General features: G+C 44.3%; 1 pseudogene; it reads left to right on the forward strand.

The window, feature by feature from the left end:
- Positions 1-9125: 9125 nt before the first annotated feature.
- Positions 9126-9621, forward strand: LOC105987958 (annotated as a pseudogene).
- The last annotated feature ends 6311 nt before the right edge of the window (positions 9622-15932 follow it).

A 15932-nucleotide genomic window follows, 5' to 3' on the forward strand; every position in this document is an offset into this window, starting at 1 on the left:
GGTTAGAGGGGGGAGGGGAAGGATTGGGATTGGGGGGGAGGGGGGAGGCTGGGAAGGGATGTGAAGGGTATACAAAGGAGGAGGCTGCAATGCTTGGCAAGAAATGTATGCATTATCCTGCCCATGTAATTGTAACCCCTCTGTACAGTATGTTCACAAATAAAATGAAATTAAATTAAAAAAAAGAAATAAAAACCAAGTTTGATACCAAAAAAATCTTACCATTAGAAAATAAATCAATGCTTCATAAAAAATAAAAACATGCTGAATTTATGTTAAGAGAAAAGAATACCAGCACCTTAAAGTAAATCCAATCCATTGACAAATGGTGAGAGTAGAAGAGAGACTATGAAATGTCACATACAAATGCTATGTTTAAGCTTTGAAAGACTGGAGTATAGGGGTATACATTCATCTTCATGATTGCCTTGGAAATAAATCCAAATGAAAAGCAAGCCAACTTCACCATATTCTTGTAGATGCTTGCAGGCCATCGGCGAGGCAGCAAGCACCACCAGGCTTTCCATGGCTGATCTAGGCTTTTTCTTCTCCCTCCCTGTGATGACTTGCAGGGCCCTCTGTCTTCCGGGTCTCTCCACTCTCCCCTTGCTCAGGATTTCTCATTTACCTGATACTGCTGTCCTTCAGACATCACCAGCCTATTTCTAGTTTTGCCTCAGGACCTTGGTACCACTGGATTCTATTCTGGGGACATTTTTCCCCCTCAGATATAGAGAGGGCTGGCTCCATGTCATCATTAAAATCTCTGGTTCCAGCTCCATTTTCTCAGAGCAGCTGCTTTGGCAATCCTATCCATAGGGGCTTTGCTTAGGGCTGGAGATGTTCTTAGCAGTAGAAAGGGGTAGAGCATGACTACTGGGTCCAACATATGGGAGGCCCTGGGTTTGATTCTCAGCACCTTAATAAAATAAATTAAATGGCTTCCCCCCATCACCCCAATATTTGAGTATCAAAAAAAGTAAGGGCCTTGGGCTTATTCAATTTACTTGCATGGCTGGTGCTCTGTCAGTTAATTAAACCATGTCTCCAGCATAGCTTTTTGCTGGTTAATTGGACATGGAGTCTCACAGATTTTGTGCTCAATATGACCTCAAACCATGGTCCTCTGGGTCTCAACCTCCTGAGTAGCTATGGTTACAGGTATGAGCCCCTGGCATCTGGCAAAAGGATCTCTTTTTACCTTCATCTTGGCTCATCCTGGTGACCTGCTTCCCCATAATTTTGCTCTGTCTTGTTTATGTCACTTGCTATCTGTATTTATGTGATTGTTCAGGTATTTATTCTATCTCTCCCTGTGGACTAAACATCCAATGGAAGCAAGGGCTATGCTTTGTTAACCACTGTTGCCAGTGGCTGTGCTGAGCTGTGTGTAGAGAATGTGATTTAACAGGTGTTTGATTGGTGCATCACTGAGTGAGTGAATGAGCCAGCTAAGCTGGAGGCAGCCCAGAGACAAGAGGCCAGACTCTAGAATGAAAGTACTGAGTCCAAAAACTTTATTCCATACACAGGAGCCAATGGTTCAGCAAAATGCCCTTAACCTCTCTGAGCCTCAGCTTGCCTATCGGGAAAATGAGGACAAGAGCCTCTTCCCTCCATGCCTCATCAGGTGTGGCTCAGAACGGATGGGATAGCTCCTTGTATGATGTGGACTCTGGCCAGGTGCTGGTGGAGCACACCTGTAATCCTAGTGATTCAGGAGGCTGGGATCTGAGGATCACTGTTCAAAGCCAGCCCACACAACTAGTTAATTTCTAATTAACCATCCAAAGAAAGCCAGAAGTAGAGCTGTGGCTCAAGTGGTAGAGCTACTAGACAGGGCCCAGACCCTGAGTTCAAGCCCCAGTACTGGCATTAAACAAATAAAAAAAGATACAAACTCTGCCATCACAAGTCACTTCTTTTATGTTCAGAGGGCTGTCTTATACCTCCAGGCAGAAGGCAGAGGGTCGGCACACACTTGCTGCTTCACATTTTTCCATTTCTCTACCAAGCAACTACTGAGCACTTTTAGATGCCCCCAACTTCTGGGGACCAGGAACTCACAGGAGTCAGGGACCTAGTCCTTGATTTAATTGGGGAGTAATTAGTGAGTAAAGCTGGCTAGCCCTTTATTAGTCATGGGTCTAATGAGCTGAAATGGAGCAAGGTTGAAAAAAAATTCCATGAACTATAACCATATTTACACTTCTATTGCCAGCCACACAATTTGTTGGTTTGAAGCAAGCTGCCTTTAATTTATTACAGTCATTATTTCTGTCTGGGAGAGATAAAGAACCTGAATTTCTGAGGATGTAATTCATGATTATAGTTGAAGGGAGCCTATGGTTTGGTGGATATTTTTCAGAGCCAGCAATTCTCAGCATGGTAGAATTTTTACCAATTCCAGAGAAGAAGCAGGCCTCACTCTGGAGCAATACAGAAGACCCAGGAACCATGCTGCTAAGAGACTTCCTTAGTTATCTTAATTGCTACTCAAACAACCAGAAACCTGAATCCTCATGAAGATGGGGCTTGGATACTCAGGAAGAAAAGAATGAGTATGAACAGAATAAGTCCAACTTGGACTGGGATGAGTAAGGTGGACTCTGGGGGCAGACAGGAGCCTTACTAGCTTTGAGGTAGCTGGATACTGCCTGGAGCATGTAGAGAAGGGCTTAGAATGTCAAGGCAAGGAACGTTCTGGTAGGCTAAAGATTGCTGCAACAATACACCCATTCTCCCACCTCCTCACCTTTGGGCAGTCGGAGTACTTAAACTCAGGGCTAGGCAGGCATCCTATTGCTTGAACCATTCACTCCCACTCTGATCGTATGTCCATCTTTCATGCTTCTCATCAAAATGAACTTTGGTAGCCCTTCCCAAAGCAAGATTTTATCCCCTCCTCTTGAACCTGGGCAGGGCTTTCTGACTGCCTGAATCAACAGATTATGGAGGAAGTGACATCATGTGACTCCCAAGCTTATGACAAACACTTCCTTTTTCCTTTTTCCTCTCTTCAGACACTTCCTCTTTGAACCCAGTGATAATACTTTGAAGAAGCCCAGACTATAACATGGGTTGAGAGTTCCTCAAGCGGATGCCACACATAGGTGTTCTGACAACAGACTGATGACTCCCTGGCATTCACCAGCAGACACAAGCATATCACTGGTCACAAGTGAAGATAACTCCATATACTTCCAGCCCCCAGCAGCTGAGTCATCCCAGTCTTCCCATCTCTCAAGAAGAGGCCTTAGCTATGGAGGAGCAGAGATGAACCATCCTTGCTGAGCTCTGTGGAAGTTCCTTACTCTGAGCATCTGAAGGATGGTGATTTGTTTTATGCTACCCCCAAATGGTTGTGTCCTGATGCAATTCATCAGAAGAAACTCAAACAAACATTCAGGTTAACAGGAAACCATAAGTAATGCAGGAGAGATGTGCTCAGAGCAATGCCAGAAATTGATAGTGCAGGGCATCCTGGGAAGCCAGTCTCAGTGACAGTCATAGCTATGCTATTTTACTTGCTGTTCATGTTTCTCAACATAAACATAAGGCAGGTGGTGCTAAGCTTACCATCCCCTTAAAATATAAGGAAACAGACTTTGTCAGACCTCATAGCTAACTAGAGTTATCCTAGCAAGTAACTGACAGCAGACCACGCCAACAAAGTACCATGTGGTCCCTTCCTAAACACTTGACTCAGCATCCTCCCTGACTCTTGTCCTTCCTTCATAGATGAGGATTCTTTATCCAGAGATCACCCATGTCCAGGGTCCTAAGAGCAAATAAACAGCATCCAGTGACTGAGAACCTACTGGGCCTTGTAGGGCTTTCAGGAGCTTGGTCTTCTCCAGTTAGCCACAGTTAGCTTGATGCCCACCATGTCTCTGGTCAGGTGATGGCTCATCTAGACCAACCTCTCATGATATCTATGAGCAGACCAGAGCTACTCAGTCCCCATCTTGCTTCACATCTCCTCAATCAAGCCTTCCCTGATGTCCCACCTTTCATAATTAACCACTCTCTCCTCAAGCTCCAGTGACACCTTGTAGATAATGCTATCATGGTCTATGATATGGAAGTTAACTCCCTTTCAATGTTTCATGATGAATGCTGGCTGTCCACTGAGTCTGCAGGTCAGCTCTTGCCAAGACACCTACACAGGACCTCTCTGACTGTCTCTCTACATTGCCAATGATAAATAAGTAAATAATGGACTAGAAATGCACTCAGAGGTTGAACAACCAATGGGAGAATGGGTGAATGGTATCTGGCATTGTGATGGAGGAGTGAGGAGAGAGGGCATTATAATCGGATGACTTTTATTTTCCTCCTTGCTGACAAGTTAAGATTTTCTTCTGGAATGACCACCCTGGTGGCAAGTTCTGCTGAGACATCCTCATAGACATTAGCAGTATGGACCTTGATCATCAGGGACAAGACTGTGAGGGCAGGCTGAGCACCTGCAGTGTGGGCTTTGCCTGCGGCATATTCAAGAGGGCTGCAGAGGCTGCATGGGCCTGTGCCTTGTTTGAACCAATGTTAGGCTGGGAGCCAGAAGGCTGGGGTGGATCTTATCTTGGCCACTCCCTTCAGTTCAGCGAGGATTTGATGAGCACCTACCGTGTGCTATAACTAACTAGTCAGAGCCCCAGCAAAATCTAGCCCTCTGTAGGAGCTTGGCCATAGCTTGCAAATTTCCATAACTTCTCTTTGGCTTACCTGCTTGTTTGTCAAAGCTGGGCAAATATGAAAATATTTAATATGACAGGCTTATGGGTGCTCTTTGCATTTTGGCTGAAACCGAATGTTCTCAAGCATCTCTTGCCAGACCTAAACTCCACGGTCCTCATTAGCATCATGAGAAACAGACCATTGAGTGGCAGGAAACTGGAGAATGGCTCAGACCATCACCGAGTGGCTGGCAACACGGAAAGCACAAAAGATGAGATTTCAGAATTAAGGGACTAAGAAGGAAAGAAGACCTGAATTCAGAAGGTGATAGAAAGTTCTCAGTGGATGGAAACCTGAGAGAGGGAAAGGAAGACAGTAAGAAACTTTTTAAAGATTGTTTTCTCAAGGTGTTCAAACCACTTGTCAACTCTACGATGTTTTCCCCTGCCTCTGTAATATGCAATAGTCAGGACCCAGGATGAGCAGTGGCTTGGATGTGCTTCTCAGGGAAAGCAGGAGGGATCATGGGAGAGTGAAGAGAACAATGGGGGCAGAGTGGCTGTGCTTGAGACCCATCTCTGGGGAAGCGACTTTCAAAGTCTCAGCTTCCTCATGATGTCAGTGTCAACCTCAGGGGCCACACTGGATCTATTTCCTTGCGGCCATGGCTATTCCTTCACCTACTGCTCTCTTCTTCCCTTTTCCTGTTCACTGGTCACTTTCTGCCTTCCTCCCTTTCTGATTCCATCTCTACTCCCTCTTCAAAGCAGTATCTACCACAAGTCACCCTCGATAAGTCCCAGATCAGAACTGACCCTTCCCCTCCCCAAACACTCCTTCCAGCTCCAGGCCAGCCTTCCCATCTTCCAGGCATCCCAGAAAATGATACTTCCAAGCCCTGAAGCTTCCTTAGACCCACCAGGATCTGCCCAAACCTCAACCAAGCAAACCCCAGGCCAACTAAGCAGGTGTCCAAGGCCTTTCTCATACTCCCCTGCAATGCAAATGCGCATTTGAGGCTGAGGGGAAAAATAGTTCCAAACACTCGTGTCTTGTGTGGATTCCTTTTCAAAAACAAACTCACAGTCCTTCAGAAGCCAGGAATGATATTTCTGGGTTTGGTTGGCTTTCATCTTCCCCATTAGCCTCAAAATTACAATCCTCCTGTCTCAACTTTCTTTATTATTTTTATTTTTGTCGGTTGTGGGGCTTGAACTCTGAGCCTGGGCGCTGTCCCTCAGCTCTTCAGCTCAAGGTGAGTGCTCTACCACTTGAACTACAGCGCCACTTCCGGTTTTCTGGTGGTTTATTGGAGATAGGAGTCTCATGGTCTCTCCTGCCAGGGCTGGCTTTGAACCGCGATCCTCAGATCTCAGACTCCTGAGTAGCTAGGATTACAGGCGTGAGCCACCAGCGCCCGGCTTCTCCTGTCTCAACTTTTTGAGTAGCTGGGATTACACTGGGCTGGGCTCTTCTTTCTTTTAAAAAGTCTGACCAAGTCCAGAAGGCTGAGTTAAGGAAAATTCCTCACTCATGTATGATACACTCTTAAAAATGGCCCCTGCAAATCCTGTCTCTTTTGAGTACCAAAGGTGATTATTTTGTCCTCCAATTCTATTTTGTTACATCATCTAACGATCACTATTTTCTTTTCTTTTTTTGCTTAAATTATTATTATTTTTTTTTTGCACCAGATGCTAGTGACTCATGTCTATGTTAGCTACTTGGAAGGTTGAGATCTGAGGATTGCAACCTGAAGCTAGGAAAGTCCATGACACGCCTGTCTCCAATTGACCAGCAAAATGTGAAAAGTGGAGCTGTAGTTCAAGTGGTAGAACACTAGCCTTGATTAAAAAACTAAGGGACGGTGCTCAGGTCCTGAGTTCAAATCCTAGTACTGGCACACCCCCATAATTCTCTTGCAAATACGTTTGTCTGTGTGCATGTGTTTTTAAGTTATGCAAATGATACCATATGACTGGATCCCTGGCTTTCTTACACTGTACATTTTCCCACAAATCATTTAGTCTCTCTAGTTTCTCCCCTCAATTCACTATTCCTCTTTCTGAGAGAGATAAGGTAACTCTTCCTCCAATGGGTAAAAACATTTTTTAGGGGCTCAAAAATGTGATAGTGTGTGCATTGTCCCATCAGTTAGTTCTGAGGGTTAAACAGAGACACAGATGTGTAGGAATGCTACCCTTCCCACAGGCCCCAGGACTTTGACTTTAAGTCCAGAATGGGGCCAGTCACCTTTGCTTTCTGAAGCCAGAGCAACAAGTCAACTCAGAAGTATCTGACAAATAACTGCACCCCCACACTTTGTCCCATGGGCCCTGGTTTTAGTTCACAATTATCAACAGGGATTAGTTGCTTGGGAAGAAAAAGAACCTAGAGCAGCTTTGCCCTGAAGAAGCTGGTCAGGCAGCTCTGGGCAGGTGCCTAGCAGGTTCTGGGGCCCACATGGAAGAGTTGGCAGTGCCTGTTGCTTTTGACGCAGGGCCGGAGTGCACAGGGAGCTTTGTTTGCATGCCAGTGTGGAGCCTGGTGCTGAGACACCGCGCCAGAGGTGTTTTCCAGCCATTTGACCTCATCTTGAAAGGACTGCATTCTGCCACTCTCTGGCGATGCTGGGCAGGGGGAGAGGGGTCTTGCTTTCTGGAACTGGCTGTGTCATTATCCCCAACCTGCTGTTATGGGGTCCATCTGGATCCATTTTTATGACCAATAGAACCAACCATTGTGATCAAACTGGGGCAAATGAATTATCTCTAGTCTTTTTACACAAAACCAAGACCAAATGGTTTGTCTTGGGAGTGATGTACTGGTAGAAGGGCAGGATATTAGATCCAGTCTAGGCTCTTCATCTTGTAGGGCTGGCTGAGGTCAGACTCAGGGTGACCAAATGAGAACCCTAGAATGTTCTTTTAGTACACTAATCTTTGTTTCAAACTTGACCCCACAGGGCTGTTAGTCCCATGAGTGCCCTGCAAAATCAGGTGCTGTGCAGGGAAGGGGCAGCTCTTCTTTGGGACTGTTAGGCTGAGTCAACACATGAGCATGTTTCCTTGGCCCTGGCTTTGCTGCAGATTAGCTGTGTGACCTCAGACAGAGACTATAGTTTCAGCTGCCAGCTCTGGGAAATAACCATGATTATCTGCATCGAGAACCTGAAAATACTCATGCCCTTCAACCCAAGCATCTGATGTCAGGGAAATTATGCTACAAAAGTAAGCCAAAACTATCTGGGCACCAATGTCTCATGCCTGTAATCTTAGCTACTCTGGGGGCTGAGATCTAATAGCGGTTCAAAGCCAACTCAAGCAGGAAAGTAGGTGAGACTCTTATCTCCAATAAACTACTAAAGAAGCTGAAAATGGAGCTGTGGCTCAAGTGGCGTCCTTAACAAAAGAAGTTCAGGAACATCACCTAGGCCCTGAGTTCCAAGACTAACAAAAATAAAAGGCTGAACTGCTCAAAAAGTGTTCATCACCCACATCATTTGGTCTTTATATATTATATCTAGGAAGATGTTTTGAGAAATAAACATGGGAAAATACTTCTGCTAAATTGATCAAAGAGAAGGAGGGAAGGAAGAAGAGAAAGAGTGTTCTCAAATTGTGTAAAAAAATAATAAAGTTTAAAAAAGAAGGAAATGGCCAAGTGTTGGTGGCTCATGCTTATAATCTTAGCTAGTCAGCAAGCTGACATCTGAGGATGGCGGTTCAAAGCCAGACAGGGCAGCAAAGCCCATGAGACTCTCATCTCATCACCAATTAACTACTGGAAAACTGTAAGTGGAGCTGTGGCTCCAAGTGGTAGAGGGCTAGCCTTGCATGAAAAACTCAAGGACAGTACCCAGGCCATGAGGTAAGCCTCATGACCAACAAAAAGAAAAAAAGAAAGAAGCTAAATATCTCCAGGGTTGTTCAAGCAATGGGTTTATGGATTATATTATATTTTCTTTTTTCACCCCCAAATTTGTGTTTTGTCTATCTTGTATATGCATATATATTCATACACACTCACACATATACAAATACAAATATACACCTTCATAAATGTGTGTATGTATACATATATAATTTTAGGCACATACCCACATTCATACATACACATAAATGTATATACATATATGATTTGTGTGTGGGTGTGTGGGTATCAGTCCAGGGCCTTGAACTCAGGGCCTGGGCACTGTTCCTGAGCTTTTGTGCTCAAAGCTAGCATTCTACCATTTGAGCCACAGTTCCACTTACAGCTTTTTTTTCTGGTTAATTGGAGATAATTGTTTCATGAACTTTACTGCCTAGACTGGCTTTGAACACCAACCCTTGGATTTTAGCCTCCTGAGTAGCTAGGATTACAGGCATGAGCCACCAATGCCTGGGACATATATTATTTTTTAAGCAAGAAAAAACCACCCTTAAGGCATGTCTGGAGACAAGATGGAGGAGTATGCCCAAGGACAGTGCCCTTTGGAGAATTGTGGATGACTGTGGTGGGGCCTTTACAATGGGTACCTAAGTGGCGGCATCTTTCAAGCCATCAAAGGTTTTTGAAATGCTCCTGGGGGAGTGAACCACAGACTATGAGGGAGTTTGACAACTAATAAAACCAGGGCTCCCCAGTTGGGAGGTAGCTTTGCCATGATTGACTGTAGAATGGTTCAAGTCAGAGAAAAAGAAGATCCCTGGAACTCCATCACTAGTGGTGCCTTCACAGGCGCCATCCTGGCCACCAGAAACAGACCAGTGACCATAGTTGGGTCAGCAGCAAGGGGAGGCATTCTCCTCGTTTTCATTGAAGGAGCTGGTATCTTGTTGACAAGATTTGCCTCTACACAGTTTCCCAATGATCCTCAGTTTGCTGAAGACCCCTCCCAGTTGCCTGTAAGCCAGTTGCCGTCCTCGCCTTTTTGGAGACTATCGACAATATGAATAGATTTTCTTTCCCAGGATTTCTTTAACCGAATAAACTGTAGTTCAAGAAGGATTTCAGATCAAGTTACATACAATCTGTTTTTACAACTATAGGTGGGACCACTGTGGCCAAAGAGGCCGTGAAGAGACATTGAGCACTATCTTCTATTTAAAGGAACACGGAAGGAGGGCATACGATGCTGCCTTTATTTATACACCCTTGGATTGCACTGTGATCAGAATGAATGTCTAATATCATCGAAAGAAAAGTGCTTAGAAGATGAAGGACCAAAGGGCAAATAACAGTGAGACATGATCATCAACTGGGGCCTTCTCTACCTGGCTGATGAAACAATAAAAAGCTCCTGGAACTTACTCCTTCTTTTAATATTAAAAAAAAACCTTAAAAAAACCTTCAAGCATAAAAAAATAGATTTTCAAACCTCACCTGCCTTTTATGGTTCTACGCACTCTTCTATCATCTGTTATCAGATTAATTCTCACAGCAGTTCCCAATGGGTATTGGACTACCATTCGATTTACACACAGGATTAGAGGCAAAGGAGATGGAGGGGCCAGCCCCTGCTATCAATGTGCCTGTCTCTCAGTGTCACAGTGACACCACCAACCAATGATGGGTAGGGAAATTGTTGGACATCCTGAGAAGTGTATGTTGGTGGGATGGCTAGTACCCATCAAGAGGTGGAGCAGGTGCCCCAGGCTCTCCTTTTCCTCCACTCAGGCAGAGAAAAAGGTTAAACATGGGCTGCATCTATGGCGAGGTCATCTGCTGCTTGCATGACTGGGCCTTGGGCTTTGTACAGTCAGACTTAGTCTTTGAGATCACATGTGGGTGCTAAGTGACGTCAATTGGGATGGGAACGGTGGGAGGGGAGTTTGTAATGCCAGGAACCAGGTTGGGTACCACATTCCATGTCATGCCTCGCTGAGCAAACCTGGTTTAGAGCTACCAGCAACCTGCGCTAGTCCAGGTCACTTCTTTGCCAGGAGTTGTGGTGCAATGAGAAGCCCAAACTCCCTAAAGATCATTAGTATTTCCAGTTGCTCTAACGGGCCTTCTAACTCCTTCCATTCCCTCTGGGAATCTCTGGACTAGACAGCGGGCCTGGGGCTTTGAGTTAGGAGAGCTCAGAGCTAGAGAAGGGACAAGAGGACGGGGTATGAACACACAAGTGAATAGACCCTTAGCCTCTCACCTGATCCGGGTGTCACTGTTTTGGAATACTTTTCTCTGATAGGAGTTATTTTCTCCTGAGACTTGTCAGAGAGTTCCCAGTGCACGGACAGTGACAGGGTCATTGGTGCTTCAAGAGAAGGTATCACCATGTGGGGACATCTCTGGTAAGAGGAGTGGAAGACACAGTTAGGATACCCTGAATTTGGCCTTTGCACACGGTCCACTGGGCTGGAGTGTGCATGAGGAGTGCAGTGCAGAAGAAGGGCTAAAAGCGATCAGGTGGTCAGGTGGCAAAGGGTGTTGAGACTGCTCATGCTTCTGTTACCTTTGCTTCTTCCCTAAGCTACATGAGGGTGGAATAAAACGGGCGGTGAGAAGGTGAACACCAGGACAGAACATATGGCCAGAGGAGCTAGGGTAACTCAACTGGGTACCAGTGGCTAATGCTTTGTCTTCACTCACCAAGCCATGGCCCTTCTCCTCCATGCCTAGCTCTGCAGGGCAGGAGACAGTGACACAAGTCAACCTAACTTGGGGAAGTTGTTTAAAATGCAGATTACCGGCCAGGGCTGGTGGCTCACACCTTTAATCTTGTTGGAAGCCAGTCAGGGCAGAAAAGTTCCTGAGACTCTTCTCTCAACGAATACCCCCTCTCCCCAAAACCCAAAAATGAGAGCTGTGGCTCAAGTGGTAGAATACCAGCCTTGAGTGATAAAGCTAAGAGACAGAGCCAAGGCCCTGAGTTCAAGACTCAGTACTGGCACCCAGAATGCAGATTCCAGGGCTCTTCTGAGTTCTAGTTCAGTGGTGAGGCTTAGGTACCTGCTTTTGAACATGTTGTCTAGATTATTTGGTTACCTAGGGTCAGCCTCTAGACCCCATTTGGGGACCTCTTGGCTAACGGTTAGCCTGCCTTACCCACAGAGATATTACTTACCCATGCTCCAGAATATGTCCAGGAGCAACAACATCTTATGGGTTCGAGAAGCCCAAACAAGATGTCTGCATTACTCATAGCAAACATGCCTCCCCTTTTTGTTCCAGTGGCTTCTGAGCCATCTCCTTGGCAGTGTCTTCAGAGTCCCACCTTCAGTTTTGGGACAAAGTACTTCTTACCATAAGCTTTCTGGAGCTCTTGTACGTAATAGTGTGGGAAGTCAATTCTTCAATTTCCTAAGACTGTTTTTCCTTATATTTTCTTTTTTTTTGGGGGGGAGGGGTGCAGGGGGCCTGAACTCTGGGCCTGGGTGCTGTCCCTCAGCTCTTCAGCTCAAGGCTAGCACTCTACCACTTGAGCCACAGCACCACTTCCAGCTTTTTTCTTTTTGCTTATGTGGTCCTGAGGAATCGAACCCAGGGCCTCATGCATGCAAGGCAAGTGCTCTACCACTGAGCCACCTTCCCAGCCCCTAGAGTGTTGGTTTTGAGCAAAAAAGTAAAAGGACAGTGCCCAAGTCTCAATACTGGTACTTTTATGAAAGAAAAAAGTTTACTAAGTAAAATATAGGTTATTTGGAGGTAATACTACAGTCTGAAAACTCGGTCTTGATATCTAGCCCACCTTATGTTGCCTAAAGAAGCTTGTAAATATGTGAAAAACTTTCTCCTCTTTTGATAGCGTGTGATCTCCAGGGATAGTCTGATCCTTAGGCATGTTTCAGAAATGTTTATTTTTATTCAGTCTGAGGTAGCAGGGAAAATGTGTTGTTTCTAGGAGAAAGTTGTTCTACTCTACTATTCAACTAAGCAGGAGTTACCTCCTTTGACAGGTTTGTGACCAGACCATGTGCTGTTCCTGGGAGCCCTCATTGTCACTGATATATGGGAAGCATAAGTGAGTATATTTAAGGCTTCAGATGTTAGCAAAGGACTCTCAAATCACCTGAAAATGAGTGATGGATATGTTCCATGGGCTGATGGTGCCAGCTAGTTGCAAGCCCATTAGGGTTTAATTAAAGACATTCTTTACTGACAGCCAAGCAGTAAGGTGCTTTTGGCTTTGTGGCCGCATTCTGAAGTCATGCTTTCTCATTCTTGTGAGAGATCTCAGCATCTCCACTAAGAAAAAAAAAACCCTTGTGGTATGAGCCAGAACTGTTCCTAGAGAGACTCATTCCATAGATATGGGCCAGGCATCTTCCTTAAAAAAAGTAATATATACATAATATATTATAAAATATAATTTATTGTAACATTATATATACATATATATATATACATATATATATACACCCAGTACTAGAGTTCCAACCCTAATACCAAATAAATAAATAAATTACCAAGAATGAACCCCAGAGGTATATTATGTGAATTATCTGCTAATATTTATGGTCACAATTTAAAATAGGTTTAATGAATTCTAACTTAATAATATTTTAAAAAATAGAAAAGAAGCATTGCATGTCAACATCATTAACATTTTAATTAAAAGTAACTTTCTTCAAATAAAGCACTTGCTGGGAAGAATAGTATTGTTTCATACCTTAACAAATCTCTTTAATGATTAACTTGACAGATTAAGCTGGTGTCTCATGGCTGCATCTACATTCAGTCTATTGGGTGATAGTGTTTTCATTGAAGTACATGAAGAAAATCTGCTCTTCCACAGGAAACGGGGAAAAACATTTTAATATCCTTCTTAGAATTAAGAGGGTTTTTTTCTGGTTGGGGGGCATTGTTGGGATTGACTCAGGGCCAACACAGGCACTCTGCCATGTAAACTCCATACCTTCAGCCTCTTTTTGCATTAGTTTTGAGGCAGAGTCTCACTTTATGCCCAGACTGTTCTAGGCTTGCTGCCCTCCAACTTGTGCTTTCCTGTGTCACTGGGGTGGGTGAGAGGGATGTGCCAATGCCCCAAGCCATTGTACTTCCCCTTTAGCTGGGATAACAGGTGCATACTACTATACTCAGCCATTGGTGGAAATGGAATTTTAGGAAATTTAATGCCAGGCTGGCCTTGACCCACAATCCCCTAAGCTCTGCCTCTCAAGTGGCTAGGATTATAAACTTGAGACACCATGCCCAGCTATGGACGTTCTTTTTGATAAGACACAAAATTCAAGAAGTGATTGCATCTTCCCTCCCTCCCTCCCTCCTTCCTTCCTTCCTCCCTTCCTTTCTTCCTTCCCCTCTTTTCTTCCCTCCCTCCCTCCTTCCTTAGTTCCCTCCTTCTTTCCTCCCTCCCTCCTCCTCTCCCTTCTACCACCTAATTTCTCTTGCAGTACTAGGGATTAAACACAGGGTTTTATGAAGGATAGGCAATAACTCTTAGTCTTTTGAGACACAATCTCATATATATTATGAGTATGTCCTACTGTGTATGGCTCTAAAAATGATAGTCTTTTCTTTTCTTTCTTTCTTTTCTTTCTTTCTTTCTTTCTTTCTTTCTTTCTTTCTTTCTTTCTTTCTTTCTTTCTTTCTTTCTTTCTTCCTTCCTTTCTTCCTTTCTTCCTTTCGCCAGTCCTGGGGGTTGTACTCTGGGCCCGGACTCTGTCTCTGAGCTTCTTTTGCTCGAGGCTAGCACTCTACCACTTGAGCCACAGTAGAACTTCTGGCTTTTTCTGAGTAGTTTACTAGAAATAAGAGTCTTGCAACTTTCATGCCAGGGCTAGCTTCAAACCACAATCCACAGATATCAGCCTCCTGAGTAGTTAGGATTACAGGTATAAGCTACTGGCACCCAGCTTTAAAAATGACAGTTTTTTTTAAAAGATAACTTGTAATGTGGAGTTCAATACCCAAGCACCAAACATTTTGTAGTTTTTTTAATATTAAAATCCATTCTTTTACTTTGTACTTTCATCCATATGTGATTGCCTAATATCATGGGTCTTGTATATTTTTGAAATGTTAATACATTTATTTATCTACTATCATCATTGGGAAAGCCATTAGGTACCAGGAAGCTGTCAAGCTCACAGAGGCAGACATAATTTTTCCCAAAATTCTCATACTCACTTGAAAATTCAGATTTTTATCCTTAGCAACAAATACTGTCTGTTGTTTTCCTTGAAGTGATGCTCTTAGAAGATTTATTTTCCAGAAAACATCTGTGAAAACCCAAGTATGAATAGCCAGGTCAGTTAGCTGTTTCTTAGAAGCAGAATTTTTTTTTCTTCCTGAAAGAATAAAAAGTGAATGGCTCAGATTATTGCTTAAACAGGCACGCACATGCCTTCCCTTGAGAAGATCGCCACATTATGTGGCAAAAGGAATCACAAGTCTTCCCAGTTCATTCTGAATTTCCAAACAATGCATTTCTCAAGAGTAAAGATTTTAGTCGGGTGCTGGTGGCTCAAACCTATAATCCTAGTTACTCAGGAGGCTGAGATCTGAGGATCGCAGTTCAAAGCTGGCCTGGGCAGGAAAGTTCATGAGACTCTTATCTCCAATAAACCACTCAGAAAACCGGGAGTGGTGCTGTGGCTCAAGTGGTAGAATGCTAGCCTTGAGCTGAAGAGCTGAGGGACAGCGCCCAGGCCCAGAGTTCAAGCCCCAGGACCATCACCACCACCACCAACAACAACAACGAAGAATGAAGATTTTAAAAGTTAGTAACTTTTACTGTTTCATGAAGGGCAGCTGAAGAGAAATTGGCTTTTTAAAATATTCATCTCATGCCTGTAATCCTAGCTACTAAGGAGGCCGAGATATGAAAAAGAAAGCAAGGAAAGAAAGAAGAGAAAGAAGGAAATAAATTAATTTTGACTTGATGGAACCCATGATTCATCGTCCTCCTGATGACCTGAGGGATCTCTAGAACACTCTGAGAACTGCTGGACTAACTCAGAAACTTCCAATGGTTCCACAGTTCCTACAGGCAAAGGAATGCCAGAGGTGGCCTTTCAGGGACTCTAGTCTCCTCCATATTCTTAGCAGGTGCTATCTGTGGAAATTGACTTCCAAGGAGGAGCTTGGGGGGGGCGGGGCAGGGACCAGTGCTATGTATGGGGCATCACAGGGAGGTCCCTGCTGGGAAGGTTAGCATCAGCTGGCAGCAGTGCTGTGCTTTGCTTGTGACATCAGGGACAATCTCATTGTAACTGAGTGGCTGAGCAAGATAGGCATCCTCGGGGCGGGGGGTGGACTGCAAGTGCACGTGCCACAGGTAATGTGATTTGGGTTTGCAGATG

Source organism: Dipodomys ordii, unplaced genomic scaffold, assembly GCF_000151885.1.
Source record: "Dipodomys ordii isolate 6190 unplaced genomic scaffold, Dord_2.0 Scaffold45, whole genome shotgun sequence".
NCBI lineage: Eukaryota > Metazoa > Chordata > Mammalia > Rodentia > Heteromyidae > Dipodomys > Dipodomys ordii.